At 47.1% G+C, this 17,742-nt stretch overlaps 1 long non-coding RNA gene across 2 annotated transcripts in view; it reads left to right on the forward strand.

The window, feature by feature from the left end:
- Nucleotides 1-15,282: 15,282 nt before the first annotated feature.
- Nucleotides 15,283-17,742, forward strand: part of LOC141786074 (uncharacterized) — a 4,819-nt gene continuing 2,359 nt past the window's right edge. For both annotated transcript variants that reach the window (XR_012597618.1, XR_012597619.1), the window contains exons 1-3: nt 15,283-15,424; nt 15,538-16,024; nt 16,129-16,355. This is a non-coding gene — a long non-coding RNA (uncharacterized LOC141786074). The remainder of the gene's footprint in view (nt 15,425-15,537; nt 16,025-16,128; nt 16,356-17,742) is intronic.

A 17,742-nucleotide genomic window follows, 5' to 3' on the forward strand; every position in this document is an offset into this window, starting at 1 on the left:
CCCTTTTCTGTGATTTATTGCTAGTTTTTACCTTTAATAACAAAGGAATATGTGACAATAATACATAAAAAGATGCAGAAAGATGTGTTTTGTTTCTGGATGCTGACCTTTGACCCTGGCCAAGGCCTCAGGCTGATATTTAAACAAGAGTTTGATCTTTTTAAGACCAAACAGATGCTGAAACTCTTTATATTTGTTTTTTCTTAATGTGTTAAAGATAATTTCGTCCTATCAGTGAAATCATCCGTATTTCCTCTCCTCAGATTGTTGTTTTGTCCCTTTAAACGTCAAATGGTGTGTTTGTGAAGAGCGGCTCTTCTGGACAGCTTTAAGTCAAAACGACAGATTCGAGGCGAAACATAAAAGCCTGAACTCTCCAAACCCTACTCCTCCTCCTCCTCCTCCTTCGTCTCCTCCTCGTGCTCCTTCAGCCTGAATGCTCTCAGTGATTGAATATTCAGCATAAAGCAGATTTATTCTCTGTATGTCGTGTTGGAGTCGTGTGCTCGGCCTCTGAACTGTCACCGTGGAAGTGTTTTTTTGGCGCCGTTTGTTTTCGCTCTGTGACTTTAACGCTGGGGTTTGTGGGAGTTTGGCGTCAGCGGGAGTCTCGGGGAGCTCGTGGCGTGCTGATGTGCCTCGTTTTAAAGTGAAGGGCTGTAATTAAAGGCAGGTTCCCGTCGATGAATGTGGCGTATTTAGCTGAAGATCATTTCTGCTGATGCTTTCCATAATCCTTAAAACACGGCGTGCGGGGCGGCGTGCGGCGTGGAGGAGAGATCTAAATGAATGGCTGAGCTAATGGACATGTTGATGGCGTTTGGGTAAACCTAATAAGAATTGATTCTTCATTCCCCTGTGCTTTACATGTGTAATGAACCTGCCCGCCATTGATCAAAAACAAAAATTGGAGGAGTAAATCTGCTTAAAACGCCGCGGCTCCCCCTCGCCACCCCCCGCCTCCCCTCGTCTGGGTGGGCTTTGTCCTGGCGGCGGGCTGGACGCCACTTACAGAGGTGCTATATGTCTCTTAAATTAGTAAATTGCCTTCTGGGGTCGTGTTTTTCTTCCTCCCCCACCGCCGTTTGCGGGCATTAGTCGAAAGTTTTCCCGCAAATATTTAATCCTCGCCGTGACTGACAATGTTGTCAGACCTCCGGACGGGTTTTACGCCGTTATTACAAGCGCTCCTCCGTCCGTGGCACTTTGGATTATTCAAGATTATGTTGTAATCCCTTTAATCCTCATTGCATTAAGATTTCAGTCAAAATACGGCAACAGAAAAGTCGCACTCTGAAGCAGCGAGGTCTTAAGCAGGCGTCACGATTGGCTGGCTGCCGCCGTTTCCTCCTTTTCTCTTTATTTACTCGCCGCTCTCCACGCCGTCAATAACCCGGCTACAGATATTTGCTTTCCACACGCGACGATGATTTATTCCTCCAACCCATCACGGCGCAGGAAAACACATATTTACCAGCTCGCCGTGTCAAAGACAAACGCAGGGCGGGGTGCGTTCACCAGCACGCCGAGCATCCTCCCTCCTTTCCTCCCTCCTTTCCCGAGTCCGGGACCTTCTCTGATGAGACGTTTGTCTCCGGCGGAGCGTCCTGCGGCTCCTCTTTCAGCTCTGATGTTCTCCCGCTGCTCCGCACGGCCCTTATCTCTGCTCGCTCCGCTTCCCGCCACGCCACGCGGCCCCGGCGCTCGGCTCCGTCTGAAAGTTTGAGTCTGTTTTATTCATGGAGCGGTTTTGTCTTTACGGGTCCATAAAAATCAATCCATATCAAGCAGCTGCGTGAGACTTCCCAGGATGCAAATCCATCCGGAGAGAGGCGGCGGAGGAATCTGATTCTCAGATAAGGACGGCGGCGGCGTGCGTCGACCTCCGTGTTAACCAACAGAAACTTTAAACTAGTCTCAAATCATCATCTCTGCTTTCCTTCCTGCAGAGGGATATCCCAGCATGCATTTCTGTGGCTTCTCCTCAGATAAATCTCCTCAAAATGCAGAATGACCAAACACACACGGCGAAACTTTTCGCCTCAGAAACGTCGCAGGAAGTGACGAGCAGAGTGTGCAGATGCAGAAATGAGCATCTTTAATTTGTCTTTCTGAAGTTTTTCACTTTTTTAGCATCATAATTCACGTGCATATTTATTTTACGTGTGCAGGAGAGTCCCAGAAATGCAAATCAACACAAGAATACGTGTAAAATAATCTGAAGTCGTAGTGTAACGACGTGCAAATGATATTTCTGAGCAGTTTGAGCGTCAGCGTGATGATTCATGTCAGGAAATTTTATTTTCTTCCTCCCGCTCTTCGTCTCTGACTGACCACTGGCTGCGGCGCACTCCTCGCCGTCTGATCTGAGCGCCTCTGATCTGTCCTGACATGTTTGTACCGGTTTCTCAAAGAGCTCTGAGGCCCCACATCCAGAGTCTGATCCGGTCTGAGGAGGTTTTTATCACAGCGCCGACTTTAATGTGATACTCAGCAGCCACAAAAAGCACCATCTCTGCCTCCTGGAGGTGTTTTCTCCTTCCTCCTGCTTCATCTCCTCCTTTCCTCTCTTTGTTTCGGGGCGGCCAAGCCCTCCGAGGTGAAAGGAGAAGCGGGTACTTGTCGGTGCCGCGGCGCTCCACTTCAAACCCGATAAGATCTCCGCCGCGCCTCAGAGTCAGACTTCAAACTGAGAGTGTCTGAGAGGAGACGAGCTGGGTGATCCTGAGCCGAGCGGATCTGGTTTTTGGTGCTACGGGGGCAGCCGCGTCTGAGCGCGTGCGTTTGAGACGCGAGGTCAGGAGCCTGAGGGGCGGCGAGGAGGAGAAGGAGGAGGAGGCCTCACACGAGGCTTTGAACTTGATCTGAGGATTGATCCGGATCACACAGAAACTTTTTCTTTGTCATTCCTGAACTTGTGAGCTTGTAGTGATGCATCATGGGAAGTGTAGTCTGTCATCTCTACTCTCAGGTTTTCCTCGCTCAGCGTCCACGCCGGGCTGTGAAACGTATATTTTAGCTGCATCCCTGCATAGCAATGAGCCGCCGCAGCGCTGGAGGGAGCCGAGCCTCCCACACTGAACGCACGGCCCTCTGGGAGCTCGGCGCCGCTCGCTCCATGCCCCAAAGTTTGAGCGTCTCTCTTGTGGCCTTTTGACTTTGCGAACATGCGAGCGCGGAGAGTGGACTCTGCGTTACGCTGTGGAGCGGCGTGTGCTGAAAGTAGGTTACAGTTTGCTTTTAGGACATGTAGCTAACCCCTTTGACCCTGGCTTGGATCCTGCTCTCAGACCCCCTCAGCACACACACACACACTCACACACACACACACACACACACACTCAGTGGAGGCCTCCAGGAGTTGGCTACCGGTGTCAAAGAGCACGGAGGAGCCCGGAGAAGCTTTCACATAGCGGCAACACTCAAACGCCGGCCCGTCGCTCCGTTCCTCTGCCTCCAAACGCCGACCCCACAGACGTGTCGTTCCCCGGCTTGTCCCCAAACTCCGTCCCCTCCTTCTCCGCGGAGCCTTCGGACGACCCCGCGTCACGTTGACGAAAACAAGAGCGGCGGTTTGGAGCTCAGAGCTCACAGAGGCCGGTCTGAAAACGTCCCCGCGTTTACGCCGAGGGGTCACAGTGACATGAAGACGATTAGAGCGTCCCCTCACATGTGTCCAACCGTGTTCGTGTGCCGCAGCTTCACGCCACGTCTGTTCTGAGGTGTTTCTGCCGCCGAAAGTTTGAGGAAGTTTGGGAAGAAGTCTGAGTGAGCAAGATAAGGTTGTGAGGAGTCAAAACGAGGAGGACGGGGATGGATTTTTGGAGTGAGAGGAGATACGGATGTTCTCGTCTTGGTGTCAGAGAAGTTTGGGAAGAGTTAAAGTTTTTAACAGAGGCCTTAAAGGAAAAGTTTGAATGAAGTGGAAACAGGAAGAGAATAAGTTTAATTTTGGAGAAACTTAGCAATGATTTTAGAGAGTTTAGATTGAAGTTTTGTGGACGGAAAGTTGTGATAAAAGTTTTTTGGAGGTCGGTTTGAAGCCTGAAACACAAACTGTGCCTTTAAGAGACTCACAGATGTAAAAATGAAGGTTTTAATGATCTAATCTGAGAGGTAGTTGTGTGTTTTCATCCTGGTTTTGTCAGATTTCATCCTGTGTGAGCGTAAAGGGTTAAAGAGGAAGTGTTTGTGCTCTAAGTCCGGCCCAGCGGGAGCGATCTGAGCAGGTGGTCGCTGTTTCTGAGCGAAGCTTTCAGGGGAGCACTTTCCAGAAACGGGCCGCTGTTCCCGCCAGCCCGCTCGTGTTTCTCCCCCGTTTATACGAGTCCCAGTACACACACGCCATAACACAGAAATATTTTGTCAATAGGCGTATACAAAGCGCTCGGCGGGCCGCGGGAGAGCCGTGAGGCGGCGTCCAATGTTTTTAAGAGGTCGACTCTGTGTTAGAAACAATGGGCCGTAAAAAAAAGCCTCGCCGGAGGAAAAATGGCTACTTTCACCGCGGCTCCCAGGATGAGTGTTTACACATGCTCAGCTGGATGCGGCGCCCCCACCTCGCCGCCGACCTGCGCCGCCGTACAAATAAACAGGAAGGCCGCAGGCTCTTGGAGGAAGGCCACGCTCATAACTCAGAGAAATAAACTCTTCATCCATTAAAGAGGACGCCGCACGCCGCCGCGGTGCCATCTGATGAGACCGGACGTTTTATTGAACCCGTCTGAGCACGCCCCACCTTTAAGAGCAGCCTCGTTATCTCGTTAGCGGGAAACAAAAGCAGGAAATTGCCTGGAATCTGTGGTTTTCAGACGCCTCGTCTCAAACCCTCCTCCTCCGTTTGAGACGCCACGCGGAAAAGAAAAGGAAGCGGTCCAGATCTGCGCGCCCGCTGCACTTCACACGAACGCAGCCGCCGTCTTCAAACGCTATCTTTATCCCCGCGCGCGGTTTGAAGTGCTGAAATTAAAGTTGCATATGGATGCCATCGAGACGCCAGCCACTCGGGGAGATTAGTGACAACCAGAGGCATCTGTGGCGTCCTTAAACCGTGTGTGTGTGAGTGTGTGTGTGAGATCAGGGCCGTGATAATCTCAAATTAACTCTTTTCATAGATCCTGTGCGTCCACGCCGTGTTAAAGCTGGAGACGCGTCATGTGGAGCACGTTACTCTGAAGCTAGATGCCATGGAAGTCACTTCCTGTCTCGTGTGGCGCTCAGAGGTCGAGGTTACCGCGCTGAAAGTTGAAGAAACGTTGACCTGTGCGTGTGTTTCTGTCTCAGCTCCATGCAGCGTGCAGCTGGAGGTGCATTCTGGGAAATATGAGGTCATTACAGGGCTGCCTGCAGGGGATAATTCATGCACCTCTTTTGCAATGTAAACAGGATTTTTATCCAAACTGTGTACGGAGGTTCAGCTGGAGCGCCTCAGGTCTGCGCTCACACACACACACACACACACACACACACACACGTAGCGTAAATACACGCCGGCCATCCATCCAAGGTAACAATCGAGGTTGTGTACGATATGAAGAAACACACACATTAAACAGCACTTCAAATATTTACCCTGCTCTCCGCTGGAAGTAAAACACAAAGTTTCGCAGCTCGCCTTTGTTTGGAAGGCTGAGGAGCGCCGCGCGTTATAAACGAGCGCTCGGTGACAGGTGGCCGCGCAGAAATGAAGAGCAAGGTAAACACGGCGATGAAACAATACGGCCTGATGTGTTTGGACCCCGTGAAGCCGAGCGGGAAGATTTTCTCCGTCCGGAGGTTTCACCTTCGTCCCCTCACATCATCAGGATCAGGAGGCGCCGTTCAACGCCGCTTCATCAGAGATTAAACCCTCACATAGAAGTTGTCCGCGCTGGTAAACACGCTGTGATTGGCTCCAGCAGGAGATGAGCGAGGTATCAAAGGCGGCTAATTTACCCGGTTTGTGGAAACTGTCAGAAACCCTTAAAGGAGGAAGAGGAGGAGGAGGAGGAGGGCGCTGTCGGCTTAACTCTGGACGTCCAAAAGCCACGACCGGCCGTCTCTGTCTCACATTCAGAGCGCCGCGTCTCTTTGTGGCTGCGGCATCGCTTTAATCACGGCGTGAGTCCTGTAAGAAACGAGACGGCGGTTCATTAAGGCCTTCAAAATAAGAGCGCTGGTAAACATGACTCCTCAGGGGAGCAGGAGGAGCAGGAGCTGGAGGTGTGGAGGTGTAATGTCAGCGATCGATTGATCGGCGGTCGTGTGTCTCGGTGTCAGGAACCATCGACGCTCTCTGCCGGGAATCCCTCGTCTCTTCTTCTGCTCGCCGGTTTTCTGGGAAGCGGCGAGTGTGTGTGTGAGCTCTGACTGTAACTGATCAGCTTCAGGCTCGTCCTGAAACGCCCTGACACACGATCACGGGAGGCGGACGCCAACCAGAGGTGAAGACGTGTGTCGTGGTTTCACGGTTTTAATCCTTCAGACGGGTCAAAAGTGCATTAACAATCAAAACCTTCAGGTTGAGACTCAGAAATGAGCAGAAACCTTTGTTTTTTTTTTGTAGGAGTTCTAAAAGACTACATTTCCCATCATGCATCTCTTTGAAATGTCAAAAAAGACACTCATGGTGTCATTTCTGAGCTGAAAGTGATCGATTGGCTCAGATTTTGTAGATTTACTGGCGTGAAACATGCTTGTTTTCCTCCCTCGTCTCCCCCCTGTCTCCCCCTCGTCTCCCCCTCCAGCCGCCGACCTGCAGTTTATCACGTCAGGTATCACACCTCAGAAACCCAGCCTTCTCCCCGCCCGCCGCTCGCCATCCTGCACGCTCGCCTGCACACGCCGCATATGTGTTTTCTCCAAACAAACTCCACAAACACCCGGAGCGAGCGTGTGCTGTTAGGTGACATGCCCTCCTCCCCCTCCTCCCCCTGCTCCCCCCACCTCCTCCTCTGAACTAAAATAAAAACACGGCGAGGTGGGAGGGGCGGCCGTCGCTCTCAGCGGGGGTTATTGATTGTGACGTGCGCTTGCAGTGTACCTTCCCAGTCGCCTGTCAGCCAGATGCATGCTGGCAGGTCCAGGCCCCCCCTCCTCTCTGACAGCTCCCGCGTGGCAGGGAGGTCCAGGCCCAGGGAGGAGGGAGGAGGGGGGAGGAGGAGGAGGGAGGGGGGTGTTTGTCAGGGAGAAAAACAGCTGGCGGGGGCCCTGGCCTCGGTTTTTCCTCGACCCCTCAAAGCGAAGCGGATCATGTCGTCGCTACAAGGTGAGCTCAGCTGCTGCTCGGGTCAGAGTCCGTTTGAGCAGACGCAGGTCGCCGCCGTCACCGCCACACGCCGTGGTTCAGGCTCTCCCTGCAGGGGGAGGAGCATCAGTTACAGGTTTAACAGGACAAATCCTGCAAACACACACCTGAGAGCGCGCAGGTGAGGCTGTGACATCAGCTGACACAGCTTCCCTCACAGGAAGGAGGAGAGGAAGAGCAATGGAGTTTCACTGTTTTTTTGTTTTTTTTAAAGGGCACTTAAGTCAGATGTTAGACCTAAAGAAGGCACTTAAGTCAGGTTTCAGACCTAATGAGGGTATGTTAGTTACGTTTTCGGCCTAAAGAGGGCACTTTAGTCAGGTTTTAGACCTAAAGAGGGCACTTAAGTCAGGTTTAAGACCTAAAGAGGGCACTTTAGTCAGTTTTTGGGCATAAAGAGGGCACGGTAGTCAGGTGTTAGAGCTAAAAAGGACACTTAAGTCCGGTCTTAAAACTAAAGAGGGCACTTTAGTACGGTTTAAGGTGTAAAGAGGCCACTTTAGTCAGGTATTAGAGCTAAAGAGGGCACATTAGTCAGGTTTTGGGCATAAAGAGGGCACTTAAGTCAGGTTTTAGACCTGAGGAGGGCACTTAAGTCAGGTTTAAGACCTAAACAGGGCACTTTAGTCAGGTTTTGTCTACAAAGAGGTCACTTTAGTCAGGTGTTAGGTCCAGAGAGGTCACTCTTTAGACCTAAAGAGGGCACTTTAGTTAGGTTTAAAGTCTAAAGACGCCACTTTAGTCAGGTTTTGGGCATAAAGGGGCCCTTTAGTATAGGGCACTTTAGTCTGGTTTTGTCTCCAAAGAGGGCACTTTAGTCAGGTTTTGGGCCCAGAGAGGGCACTTTAGTCAGGTTTTAGACCTAAAGAGGGCACTTTAGTCAGTTTTTGGGCATAAAGAGGGCACGGTAGTCAGGTTTAAGACCTGAAGAGGGCACTTTGGTCAGGTTTCAGTCAGCTTCAATGAGGCAGCTCGCTCTTTTGTCCCTTAAGAAGCGTTTGGCACGTGTGTTAGCTCCACAAAAGACACCTCAGCGTGTGCTTGTGTTCCCAGAGTGCACTTCAGCGTGCACTTTTTCAGCTCCAAAGAGGTCGGTTGTGCTTGTGTTAGCCCTAAAAAGAAGATGTATCACTGTGTGGGGTTGCTAGATCGTAAAGTCAACGTTGATTTGAATTCTGTGACATGACCTTTGACCTCTGAGGTCTTCTTGCTGCTTTGTTGTCAGAGTGGAAATGTGAGCGTGTTTGACTGTTGCAGCAGTTGTTGTTGCAGAGTTAGCGAGCTAAGGTAGAGAGAGGTGGTCAAACGTCAGAGAGAGGCTTGTGGGAGTTGTAGTTTTGCACAAATTGAATGAGAAAACACAGATTAACGTCTCTGTGTGGTTGATATCAGGATGATTTTTAGATGTTTCTGTTGGAGTTGTGTCTGCAGTGTGAGAGTAATAAGCACACGTGTTGGGACAAAAGCCCAAATACTGAATGGATCACGCAGACCATACTACCCCCTCCTCCTCCTCTTCCTCCTCCTCTTCCTCCTCTGTATCTCAATCCATTCGTCTTGCAGAAGGAAATTACTAAATCCAATACAGTGGGATAAAAATCTGGCCTGTCTGGAGGATAATGCGGCCTGATAAAGGCGCTCGTTTCCGGCTGCACGCCATCCGTCATGAGGAGGTGGGGGTCGGCGCGCTGGTCAAACTGTCTGCTGCTCCGATGGATGAGCGCAGAGCTGCTGCTGCTGCTGCTGCTGCTGCTGCTGCTGCTGGAGGAGGCGGGATGAGTCTGAGGCCAGGTGAAGAAGAAGAAGAAGAAGAAGAAGAGGAGGAGGAGGAAACTCCTCAGTTTGACAAACGTGACCTCCCCTCGCCGGGGCGGAGGGATTATGTGGAACAAAAGTTGGCCTACTCGCCGTACCAGGGCTTAAGGCTACTGGGGCGACAGATTAGACCTCCTCCCCTCTCGCCTCCTCCTCCTCCTCCTCCTCCTCAGATAAGGAGCAGGATGTTTCTGCTTCATAATGAAGCACGTGTGAAGTTTGTTCCTCTGAACGCCGAAACACGGCGAGCTTCCTCAAAGGTCGGAGGCTCTTCCTGCGTGTTGTGTGAATCTCTTCCTTCTTATCCTCATAATTACCAACATGTCAGGCGCGTGGGGCGGCGTGACGCGCGCTGACGCCGGCGTGCTGACACGGCGATACATCTCAGCCTCTCCCGCTCTCAATTAGCGGCGGTTAGCTGCAGGTTAATGGAACTTTTGATTGGGGGAAAGCGGGGTTTCCTGGACGCTGCGGCTCGTGTTGGGGGGTCGACCTCGGCGTTATCTGCTGCTGCAGAGAGACGAGAGCCTGAGCTGCTCGTGTGCGTGTGCGTGTGAGTGTGTGTGTGGTTTCTTTGCTCCTTTTTGAGGCAAAAAGCTAAATATTTTCTGACGATTAATGATAAAAAAATCTGATTTTTGAGGTGACAGATGTGTGGAGAGGAAGGTTTTTGCAGATGTGGCGTTGTCGGCAGGTGCTCCTACTTCTTTTTGTGTAAGTTTTGATTGAGCTGAGAGGAAGATGAGTTTCCTCCTCTTCCTCAGCTGGTCAGAGAGGTCAGCGACCTCTTCCTCCTCCTCCTCCTCCTCCTCCTCTCTGCAGGGAAGGTGACTCCTCGGTGGTGTAATTTGGGGAAGAAGGAGCTGAAGGTGGATCCCTCCTCTGAGGGGAGAAGCTGCCACCTCTCTGCTCCTAACTCTCCAAAAACACACACTCTCTGTCTCTCACACACACTCACACACACACACAGTCCTCCTGAGGAATGGCTGGCGAGCAGAGAAGAAATGCGGCCTGACAATCTCCCCTTCCCCGCGGCGTCCGGGTGCCAGAAAGGAGCGCGGTTTGCTCTCAGAGATCTTTTAGCGGAGATGCCAGGGATTAAGAAAGAAAAGACCGCGGGACACGAGTGTGTCACCGAGCATTAAAGAGCCCTAAACTCTCCTGTTATGAGATACTCTGTGGAGAAAATAGGTCAGGGAGGGAGAGGAGGGTTTGATTCCCAATGTTTGCTTTACACAAACACACCCACACACACACACCGAGGATGAGAAAGGTGACCCGTGAAGGTGTTGGAGTAGAGTTTAAAGTCCAAATGTAAGTCACATTCAGCAGAAAAAGATGTTCAAAGGTGTTGATCTGAAAAGTTTTCTTAATTTTCAGGTAACAGTGGTTTTGGAGCGAGTTCCTGAATCCTGAATTTTGCAGAAGCGGCACCATTCTTCAACCACGAGACAGGTATTAGCAAGTAGTTCCTGAAATAAAGAGAAAAATGTTGTGTTTGTAATGTGTACACTGTAAAAACATGAGATGGTGTCAAGGGTTGTGGTCTGATTTGGTGTACATATTATTAACCTTTACTTTGGAAAGAGCTGGATTAAAGTCATTAAGACACTAAATCTACTTTATCTTCACAATAAAGACATAAGATTGTATGAAACTCAATCAAAAATGAAAGCTAGTTAAGTAGAATGAAAAAGTGATTTTTTCTGAATGTATGGAATAGTACATGTGATAACTTATATACTTATGAATACTGTTGCATAAATTGTGAAAAATGTAGAATTGTTAAGAAAAAAAAAATAGAATTAATTTTGAAAAATTTAGAAATGTAAATAATTGTAAAATGTAAGTTGTTGTAAAATAATTAAATGTTATTTAATATATTTTTTAGATTTCAGAAATATAAAAAAAAATGCTTTGTTCGTTAATTGAAATTAGGAAAAAAATGTGTGAGATGTGAAATATGAATAAATTTCCCAAATTTTTTAAAAAATTAAATTGTTGTAAAAGAAGTAGAAAGTGCAAATATTGTGAAGAATTTTTAAATATTAAAAACAGTTTTTTTTTTTGTGAAAAAAAATCAAAAAATAATTTATAAATTTCCCAAATGTGAAAAATTGAAATTGTTGTAAAGAACTAAAATTTAGCAGAAACTATAAAGATGTATAAAATGTGAAAAAAAAAATTGAAAGTTGAAAAAGTCTAATAATGTGAAGATTTCCAAAAATTAGAAATTTAGAAATAAATTGTTGTAAATTTTTTGATAATGTGAAGTGTTTATTTAAGAAAATAAACACTTCAGTAAGTATTTTAAATGTTGTAAATCTCGGATTGGTCTGTGAGTCTCCCTCGCTTCGCACCGTCATGCCCCTGGTCCCGCCTCGTCCTTCCCCACTACCCCTCTCACGTCAGCTAGCTGCTCAGCTACCGAAGCGTCATAGAGCCAGAGAAGACCAAATACTGTTACCGTCCACAGGGAAGGGAAGAAAACAAAAAAGTTTCAAGGAAAAGGTTCAAGCAAGGAAGAATTATGAGCGATATAGAGAAGTTTGAGAAAATCGAAAAAAATTGTTGAAAAGCGGCTAAGTTTCTGGAATTTGCAAAAATTCAAGTAATACCAATAAGAAACAGCCAAGATAACCACATTAGCACAATTTTGCCAAATGGCGTTGCTGAAACAGATCATTTGTGCGGTTTTCCCAGTGTGAATAAAGGTCAAAGGTCAGTCGACCTGTAGAGGAACTATTCAAAGTTCCTGTAGTTTTTTGATCGGATCAAACCGTCCGTCCAGCTCCTGAAGAAAAGCAGATCTGAGCGTCCACACGCGTGAAGCTGAACTCTGAGCTGACGAGCGTCTGCAGCTGCTTTGCCTCAGCGTTGCGTCACTTTTCCTGATACTAAACCGTTTTGCGTTTGTGTCCTTTTATTGAATCCTTGATGCGGCAGAGACTGACACTTTGTCACCGAGCGGGACTGTGAGCGCGTACGAGGCGCCGCGCGGCCCTGACAGCCGCCGCTCGGCCGTCACGCTGGAAGAGGAGCGTCCTAAAGTTTCCCGTGGCGGTCTTTGTCTTTGTGGAGTTTGCTCGGCCTCTCTGAATAATTCAGCGTGGACGCAGAGAAACAGAATCAGAGATGGAGGCTGAAATATGAACAAACAGCATCAGAGAGCATTAAGGAAACACACAGAGACACATGAAGAGAGTGTGTGTGAGTGTGTGAGAGTGGACACACACACACACACACACTGATCCCCCTCCTCTGTCAGAAACAAGCAGCCAAATCACATCCAGGACGGCGAAGCCTCAGTCCGAGTTTGTGTCTGTGCAGAAACAATAACTGGGATCCTGCAGCTGCAAATTGCACTAAAATTTCCCATTCTGTGTGTGTGAATTATTAATGAGGCTCCGACCAAAAAAAAAAAGACAAAAAAGAGAAAAAGGAGGAGGAGTGGGGAGAGAAATATGTACGGCGTGCCCGAGCGGCGCTGTAAAGCTGTAATTATGCCACAGAATGAGAAATGGGACAAAGTTGTCGGAGGCAGAAAGTGAGAGTAAGAGCTGCAAACGCAGAGCTCAGAGGCCGCGAGAGGAAAGTGTTTTTTATTACAAATGCACAAAAAGAAAAGAGACGGCAAAGCTGCAGCACGGACGGACAATTAAAATCAGCAACAGCAACATTTCCATGTGTGTGAGGCAGGTCTGCGCTCAGGGAGACGACGAGTGATGCTTCAACATCCAAAGGTGCCGGTGTGTGGAGATGTGTGCAGTTTTCCTCTGAGATAAAACAGAAATACCCCAAAAATAATGTGAGATGCAAAAATCAGATTTTGTAAATGTCAAGACTTTGAGATGAAATGTTTTGCGTGCAGAAATCCAACAGAGCAGATCAGGAAAAATGCAGAAACAGTTTTTCTTCCCTGAAAGTAAAAGGGTAAATATTAAAAAGTGAATCCTTGGCATCAATTTGAGGCTCTGTAAAGTGTAGGTTGTTGATTTTTGCACAGGTGGATCAATGTGGAAATATGTGTCAAAGTGTTTTTTGCAGCTTTGTGGAAATTTCTGAAGCAGCTGCATGACTTTACACATCAACAGATTTGGAAAATGTGAGTCAAAGAGATTGAAAATTCATCCTGAAATCTGCAGAAATCATGACCAAAAAAAATCGACATTTACAACCGTCTGTGGTGGAGTGTCTGTCAGGACAGAAAGCAGAGAAATATCTGTAGTTTTCCTCTGAGATAAAACAGAAAAACTGTTAAAAATGATGTGAGAGGAAACAAGAGAGATGCAAAAGTCAGATGTTTTGTCTGCAGAAATCTAACAGAGAAGATTATAGTTCAGGAAACAGGAGATGATGTTGTTAAAAGAGCACAATAAAAAGCAGAGAAGGCAGAAATATTTTATATTCCTTTAAAAAAGTGCAAATATTAGAAATTGGCCTAAATTTGAGGTGTAGAAATTAATGGGACTGTGCAACATCCTCTAAAACTGTGAGGCTAAAAGATCCAAAAAGCATCCTGCTCTGTGCAGAAATCATGATAGAAAGAAAGCACACATGTGGTGTTGGATTTGGTGCAAATGTTTGTGTGGTTTTGCAGATATGTGTTGATTAATTTCCAGCTGCTTTGATCGCACATGAAGAGGTAAAAGGTGAACAGTGAAATCCACTTTTTGGGCCTTTCATCGCAATTTAATACAATGCAATTTTCAAATCACAAAGGCTGCAGTTTAAAAAAAATAAAAAAAAGAAAAGTTTTGAAGTGCATTTAAAAAGTGCAATCCACAAGTATACATATATCAGTGGTTTAGGCCAAACTTAGTTATTTACATTTCTGCACTTTATTTAGTGTGAGATTTACAAGTTTTTCAGATTATTGATCATACCAGAGCTGTTGTTCTGCAGGACTTTGTTCCTTTCTCTGATTTGATTGAAGGAAATTAATGATAAGGCTTGAGGTTAAGTGAATAATGTAGAAGATGCACATCCCCCCTAAAAGTTGTATGCTAAATCGCAATATTGGTGCAAAAATATCGCAATTAGATTATTTTCCCAAATCGCTCAGCCCTATTTCATGTTGTCATTTATCGTCAGGATATTTTCAGGTATTAGGCCTAAAAACATAAACACTGTCTTGATGGATGTGTGTCTGTAAGTGTGTAAAATTCCAGACAACATGGGCATTAATGTGTGCATTTCAGATTTGTTGTGGTGTGATAGAGAGGGTTTATCAGGATTGATTAGCTGTAGAAGAATTTATCTTTTGCACTGTTTACTTAACACAAGTTTTAAGTAATTTTATCGTATGACTAACCAACAAAAGATACTGTTAACATTTCAGCAAGTGTTTTTTGCATTTCTTAATTGAAAAAGAAAGGGGTATGGCTGTACGATCTACTGGATGGAGTGTTTTTAAAAAAAAATTTGTGCCAGAGAAGAGCAGCATTTTGCCTTTTGCTGGTTTTAAGGGAGACGAAGTTCAAGTTACTATATTCCCTCCAGGCCTGTGTAAAGAAAACTTTTTATTTTTCTCTAATTGCAGCTTTTATGATGTGAAAATTGCGATGTAGGTTTAAAATTGATTAATTGTTCAGCCCTAAATTTAGCAGAGATGATGCTTTTATGTCTGCAGGAAATGTGTAATATTTGGGGGGTCTGGGTCGTGAGAGCTTTTCTCAGGGTTGCCAAATGAGTTTACAGAATATTTGCATGAAATTGTCTTTTTTTCTTGTCTGTCACGACTGATTGAAAGTTGACTTTAGGGTAGGAATAAGAGTTCCCACAGAAATGAAGAGAAAAAGCAGAAGCAGACTGGATGCTGCGCTCATAATACGTGTGTTTTTCTCTCGTCTTGTACAGATGACTGGGATACAGTTGAGAGAAGCAAGCAGGCTAACGTGCCACAGTAAAAAATGAAAAAATGAAATGATTTTTTGAAGAATTTGGATGCTTCAAAGTGAAGGTGTTTCAGGTGTTGATGTTCAGCCCTTTAGGTTTGTAACGAGACCAAATGTGGAGCTGAGCTTTGATCCAACCTGTGTGTAAACCTGTAGCGTGGTCCTTTTCCTGCAGAAGCAAATGTAAAGGTGGGTTAATGTGTGTTTTGTTGTCTGTTGGTGCATGTTTGAGAGAGTGCCAGCCACACACACTCTCTGACACACACACTCTGTCGTTGCAGCGAGGGCCTGGCTGGCGTGGATCGTCGGCTCACAGGAGGCAGCGGCGTCCCTCAGGGATCCATAACCCAGCAAACGGCTCAGACAGAGACACAGAGGAGAGGCTGTGTGATCCAGCTGGGCCTCACCACTCTGCGTGTGTGTGTGTGCAAGTGTGTGTTGAAATGTGTGTGTTCACCTGTAATCAGGAGTCTTATTTTGAGAAGGCACCTCCAGCGTCCTTTCTGCAGCGTCAGTAACCTCCAACTCTTCTTGTTGCAGGCTCTGGACCAGATTTAGACCAGGTCTGCGGGCAGACACACACCAGGCCGTCAGGGAGGTCCCGCTGATAAGGTCTGGCTGGATCCGGATCACCCCGGAGGTTTTGGATCCCGACTGGGGTCGGTGAAGTTGGAGCAAGACAAACACGTCAAGGTCTTTGAGTGAAAGACTCCGAGGAGACGGAGACGGAGACGGATGATGTGCAGGAGTTTGAGCAGAAGAAGCTGCAAAGCATTGTGGGAAATGTAGTCACAGTGTCCAGAGTTGGTGAAATGTAGTGTGAAATGTTTGATTTGTTGTTTGGGATGAAGCAGACGGGTGGAGTTAGTCAGTGGAAAGTGCAGGAAATATGTTTTTTTAATGATTGGAGGGGCTCCAGGAGGTCAAAGGTCATGGTGTTAGTGGAAGTGATTGGTGTGTAACAGATCTCTACTGTTTTGTAGTGTTGTGCTGCTCTCTGGTGGATGTTGGGAGGAAGTGTAGCAGTGTGAGTAGTGCTCCTTTATTTTGAAGCTCCTGACTGTAATTTTGTTGTGTGTGTGTGTTTTGTCGTCCTCCTCATCCTCTGTTTTCTCCCTCTCTGATTCGAAGGTGGCCGCGCGGCTATTTTTGTCTCGTCTGGCCGCGATCCGTGTGGCAAAATGACAAGGTAACGCAACTGGAGGGGGGTCAGCTGTGTTACAGGAACGCGTCCACGGAGCGAGGGAGAGGAGATCAATCGTGGCTGACAGTGTCTTCAGGATACTGAGACCTGACTGGAGAGTGACAGGAGCACGCACACACCACGAGTGTGGATGGGCCTGCAAAGAGGAACACGTGTAAGTGCACAGAAAAAGACACACACACATACACACACATAGTGGACCTCTGTCAGCTGTGGTTTGTCTGCCCGCTTGTCAAGGTAAAAAAAAACAACGGAAAAGTAGTGTAAATGAATGTAGGAAGGCTTTGCGGCTTGCGCGTGCAAAATTTAGTGGAAACAACGCTTATAGCTAATGTAGTCTTGGACTGCTTCTCGCCTGTGGACTTGTGAGAGCTGGATTCAACTGTGTCTTCAGCCAAACCATGGACTTGTCTTCTGGATCCAGTCCCAGCTTGGTTGCTGAAGGAAGTCTTTCCCTTGGTCGGATCTAAGGACGGGCTACGTGCCCCAGTTTGTTAAAGTTTCTGTTATGAAGCCTCTTCTTAAAAAGCCTACACTTGATTCAGGCTTTTTGGTCAACTACAGACCGATATGTAACCTGTCTTTTGTGTCTAAGATCTTGGAGAAAGTTGTCGTGAAACAGCTCTGAGTGTCGTCATAGCAACAGTGTCTTTGAGTCTGGGTTCAGAGCCCACCACAGCACTGAGACTGCGCTGCTGAAAGTAACCAACGATCTACTTTTTGCTTCGACAGCGGTCTTCTTTCTGTGCTCATCTCGCTCGACCTTAGTGCCGCTTTTCACACTATCTTCTGCGGAGATGTCTTCTCGGTATCTGAGGAACCGCTTTAGCCTGGCTTTGATCGTATCTTTCGGATCGACATCAGTTTGTTCACGTGAGCGTCTCTTCTTTGCACACCAAGGTTCAGTGCTCGGACCGATTCTTTTCATCTTGTATATGCTTCCTCTCGGCACTATATTGAGGAAACACTCCATCAACTTTCACTGCTATGCAGATGACACTCAGCTGTACTTGTCAATGAAGCCTGAAGAAACCAACCGCTTATCTAAAGTTGAAGCATGCCTCAGAGACGTAAGGTCCTGGATGAGCAGAAAGTTGTTACTGCTGAACTCAGAGAAGACTGAAGTCATTGTTCTTGGACCTAAACATCTCAGAGAAGCTTTCTTGAACAACATCGCCGCCTCGGACGACATCAGCTTGGCTTCCAGCACCACTGTCAGGAACCTGGGAGTTGTTTTTGATCAGGACCTGTCCTTTAACTCTCACATCCAACAGGTCTCAAGGACGGCATTTTTTCATCTTTGCAATATCAAGAGAATTAGACACATCTTGTCTGGGAGCGATGCTGAGAAACTAGTCCATGCTTTGGTTTCTTCTAGGCTGGACTACTGTCTTATACCCGGCTGTCTTTACAGGCCTACTAGGACTCTCCAGCTGGTTCAGAGTTTAAAATTCTTCTTCTGACTTACAAAGCCCTTAATGGCATCGGGCCATCGTATGTTAAAGACTTAGTTGTTTAGTTTTATCTGTCTAGGTCTTTGC

This window comes from Halichoeres trimaculatus, unplaced genomic scaffold (genome assembly GCF_033239565.1).
Source record: "Halichoeres trimaculatus isolate MK-OKI-2021-1 unplaced genomic scaffold, fHalTri1.1 fHalTri1_scaffold_24, whole genome shotgun sequence".
Taxonomy (NCBI): domain Eukaryota; kingdom Metazoa; phylum Chordata; class Actinopteri; order Labriformes; family Labridae; genus Halichoeres; species Halichoeres trimaculatus.